Source organism: Penaeus chinensis, chromosome 31 (assembly GCF_019202785.1).
Source record: "Penaeus chinensis breed Huanghai No. 1 chromosome 31, ASM1920278v2, whole genome shotgun sequence".
NCBI classification, from domain to species: domain Eukaryota; kingdom Metazoa; phylum Arthropoda; class Malacostraca; order Decapoda; family Penaeidae; genus Penaeus; species Penaeus chinensis.
In genome coordinates, this window is record NC_061849.1 from 26,970,088 (window position 1) to 26,975,087 (window position 5,000).

Below are 5,000 nucleotides of genomic sequence, written 5' to 3' on the forward strand. Positions count from 1 at the left end.
CGTGAATCCTGCGTGCGTGATTCCTGCGTGCGTGAGTCCTGCGTGCGTGAGTCCTGCGTGCGTGAGTCCTGCGTGCGTGATTCCTGCGTGCGTGAATCCTGCGTGCGTGAGTCCTGCGTGTGCGAGTCCTGCGTGCGTGATTCCTGCGTGCGTGAATCCTGCGTGCGTGAATCCTGCGTGTGCGAGTCCTGCGTGCGTGAATCCTGCGTGCGTGAATCCTGCGTGCGTGAGTCCTGCGTGCGTGAGTCCTGCGTGCGTGAGTCCTGCGTGCGTGAGTCCTGCGTGCGTGAGTCCTGCGTGCGTGATTCCTGCGTGCGTGAGTCCTGCGTGCGCGAGTCCTGCGTGCGTGAGTCCTGCGTGCGTGAGTCCTGCGTGCGTGAGTCCTGCGTGCGTGATTCCTGCGTGCGTGAGTCCTGCGTGTGCGAGTCCTGCGTGCGTGAATCCTGCGTGTGCGAGTCCTGCGTGCGTGAATCCTGCGTGCGTGAATCCTGCGTGCGTGAGTCCTGCGTGCGTGAGTCCTGCGTGCGTGAGTCCTGCGTGCGTGATTCCTGCGTGCGTGAGTCCTGCGTGCGCGAGTCCTGCGTGCGTGAGTCCTGCGTGCGTGAATCCTGCGTGCGTGAATCCTGCGTGCGTGAATCCTGCGTGCGTGAATCCTGCGTGCGTGATTCCTGCGTGCGTGAATCCTGCGTGCGTGAATCCTGCGTGCGTGAATCCTGCGTGCGTGAATCCTGCGTGCGTGAATCCTGCGTGCGCGAGTCCTGCGTGCGTGAATCCTGCGTGCGTGAATCCTGCGGACTCCCTCCAACAAGCCTCCCTCCCACAGGACTCCCTCCCACAGGACTCCCTCCCACAGGACTCCCTCCCACAGGACTCCCTCCCACAGGACTCCCTCCCACAGGACTCCCTCCCACAGGACTCCCTCCAACAAGACTCCCTCCCACAGGACTCCCTCCCACAGGACTCCCTCCCACAGGACCCTCACCCACAGGACTCCCTCCCACAGGACTCCCTCCCACAGGACCCTCACCCACAGGACTCCCTCCCACAGGACCCGCACCCACAGGACTCCCTCCCACAGGACCCGCACCCACAGGACTCCCTCCCACAGGACCCGCACCCCCAGGACTCCCTCCCACAGGACCCGCACCCACAGGACTCCCTCCCACAGGACCCGCACCCACAGGACTCCCTCCCACAGGACCCTCACCCACAGGACTCCCTCCCACAGGACCCTCACCCACAGGACTCCCTCCCACAGGACTCCCTCCCACAGGACCCTCACCCACAGGACTCCCTCCCACAGGACCCTCACCCACAGGACTCCCTCCCACAGGACCCTCACCCACAGGACTCCCTCCCACAGGACTCCCTCCCACAGGACCCTTACCCACAGGACTCCCTCCCACAGGACCCTCACCCACAGGACTCCCTCCCACAGGACCCTCACCCACAGGACTCCCTCCCACAGGACCCTCACCCACAGGACTCCCTCCCACAGGACTCCCTCCCACAGGACCCTCACCCACAGGACTCCCTCCCACAGGACCCTCACCCACAGGACTCCCTCCCACAGGACCCTCACCCACAGGACTCCCTCCCACAGGACCCTCACCCACAGGACTCCCTCCCACAGGACTCCCTCCCACAGGACTCTCTCCCACCCACAGGACTCCCTCCCACAGGACTCCCTCCCACAGGACCCTCACCCACAGGACTCCCTCCCACAGGACTCCCTCCCACAGGACTCCCTCCCACAGGACTCCTTCCCACAGGACCTTCACCCACAGGACCTTCACCCACAGGACCCGCACCCACAGGACTCCCTCCCACAGGACCCTCACCCACAGGACTCCCTCCCACAGGACTCCCTCCCACAGGACTCCCTCCCACAGGACCCTCACCCACAGGACTCCCTCCCACAGGACTCCCTCCCACAGGACTCTCACCCACAGGACCCCCCCCCACAGGACTCCCTCCCACAGGACCCTCACCCACAGGACTCCCTCCCACAGGACTCCCTCCCACAGGACCCTCACCCACAGGACTCCCTCCCACAGGACTCCCTCCCACAGGACTCCCTCCCACAGGACCCTCACCCACAGAACTCCCTCACACAGGACTTCCTCCCACAGGACCCTCACCCACAGGACTCCCTCCCACAGGACCCTCACCCACAGGACTCCCTCCCACAGGACCCTTACCCACAGGACTCCCTCCCACAGGACCCTCACCCACAGGACTCCCTCCCACAGGACCCTCACCCACAGGACTTCCTCCTACAGGACCCTCACCCACAGGACTCCCTCCCACAGGACCCTCACCCACAGGACTCCCTCCCACAGGACCCTCACCCACAGGACTCCCCCCCACAGGACCTTCCCCCAAAGGACTCCCGCCCTCTTTCCGCGGAGGCCCTCCGCCGGAAGCTGGTGTTGATTAGCGCGGTCACTCCATCGGCGAACTCCCCCCATCGCCCCTCCCCAATCCCCCATCCCCAACTTCCCCCCTCCCCCCTCCCACCTTACCCCTCCCCCCGTCGCTCGTTTACCCTTGAGATGCGTTCGGTTGCCACTCTGTCCCGTTCGCTGCCGTTTTATCCGTTTTTTTTTTTCAATTCTTTTTAATTTCGTTTGTCTCTCTCTCTCTTTGTTCGTGTCTTTTGTGTCGTGTGAGTCTCTTTATTTTATTCTTTGTTTGTCGTTTTTTCTTTCGTTCATTCTTCTCCGTTTCCGATTAGTTTCTCAATTTTTCTTTCTCTCTCTTATTCGAGTTTTTTTCAGATATTTGTTTTTATTTCTTTTATATTTCTGTCTTTTTTCTCTGTTGTGCGATTCTCCTCTTATTTATCTTATTTTTATGCGTTCTTCATTATTCTCATTCACCTGTTTTTTTTTTTTTGTTTTTTTTAAATTTCTCTCTTTCTCTTTCTCCTTTCTCATTTATTTGCCAATTTCTTTCGTTCGTTTTTCGTTTCTCCTTTCTCTCTCACTCATTCTGTCTTCTTTCGCCTCATTTATCTCTCATCCGTTTCTCATTTTCTCATATTCTCTTTTGTTTCCTTATTCGCTTGTCTTTCTCATACGTTTCTCATTTTCCTCGTTCCTTGGCCTTTCTCTCTCCTCCGTTTGCGTTTGTCTTATTCGTTATTTTTATGGTCATTCTCTTCGCATTTTCTTAAATTGCCTTTTTTTGTTTTCTCTCTTATTCGCTTATTCTCCCTTCTCGTTGCTCATTTTTCTCAAGGATTTCTCTCATTTCTTTCTTTCGTTGATATTTCTCTTCCTTTCTTTTTATTGATGCATATCTCCTTCATTCGCTTCTCATTTCTCGTTCGTTTTCTAACATTTTTTTTTTAATTAATTTGTTTTTCTCACTCATTCGTTTCTCCCTTTTATCATTCGCTCGTTCTTAATTCTCATTCGGTTATCTCTCCTTCTCATTCGTTGATTTTTTTCTTTCTTTTCATTTATCTATCTATTGTATCTATCTTCTCTCTATCTATCTATATATATCTATCTGTATCTATCTTCTATCTATCTATCTTTATCTATTTATCTGTATTTATCTTCTATATATCTTTCTATATCCATCAATTTGTATCTATCTTCTATCTAACTATCTGTATCAATCTTCTATCTATCTATCTATATCTGTCTATCTGCATCTATCTTTTATCTATCCATCTGTATCTATCTTCTATCTATCTATATATCTATATCTATCTATCTGTATCTATTTCCTATCTATCTACCTATATCTATCTATCTGTATCTATCTTCTATATATCTATCTATATCTATCTATCTGTATCTATATTCTATATATCTATCTGTATCTATCTTCTACCTATCTATCTATATCACTCTATTTGTATCTATCTTCTATCTATCTATCTGTATCTATCTTCTATCTATCTATCTATCTTCTATCTCTCTCTATTTATCTTCTATCTATCTATCTGTCTATCTCGTCGTCTCGTTCGTTAGTCTATCTTTTTTACTTTCTTCTCAAATTATTATTTTTATTATTATTATTATTATTATTATTATTATTATTATTCACCTGTCTCTCCCTTTTATTCGTTTATCTCCCTACCTCATTCGCTAGTATTTTTTTCTCGTTTTTTTTCTCACTTATTCCTCTTTCGTTTATCCTTCGTTTCCCTTTCTGGTATGATTGGAGGACAGACGAAGAGAAGTAGCAACAGGAAGAGAAATGGGGAAAGAGACACAGATGAAAAGAGGATGAAATGGAAAGAGATAGAGGATATAGCCTCTGTAAAGGCGAAGAATGGAGAAGAAGAAGAAAAAGAAGAAGAAGAGGAAGAAGAGAGGGAGAGAGAGAGAGAGAGAGAGAGAGAGAGAGAGAGAGAGAGAGAGAGAGAGAGAGAGAGAGAGAGAGAGAGAGAGAGAGAGAGAGAGAGAGAGAGAGCGAGAGATAGATAGGTAGATAGATAGATAGATAGATAAATAGATAGATAGATAGATAGATAGACAGATAGATAGATAGATAGATAGAGAGAGAGAGAGAGAGAGAGAGAGAGAGAGAACGAGAAATCAACACACCCGATTGGAAGAACATGACAAGATAAAAAAAAAAACTAAAACTAAATAAATAAACGATAAGAAACACGAAAATAACCAGAGGAGAGAAGAACAAACTTACAGAAGAACGAGAGGAAGAAAGAAAATAATCAGGAATGAAGGCAGGAGACTAAAGAGAAGAAAAAGCAGAGAGTCACTAAAAGCATCCGACTGGCCGGCGGACCACAACAGCCAGACACGCGATTCCTTCCCGCCTCTGCTGTGTCTTGTTGATAAAAGGGACACATAGATGGCGCCGTGATTATGGATATACATCTTTGATTTTTATTTTTTTTATTTTTTTAGATTATTATTATTCGGTCTGATTTGTACGTCTTTGGAATGTTGGTTTGTTTAGTTTGAGGTTCATTAAAAGGTTTTTTTTTAAAGAGGATGGGTGGGTGTTGAGATGTAAAA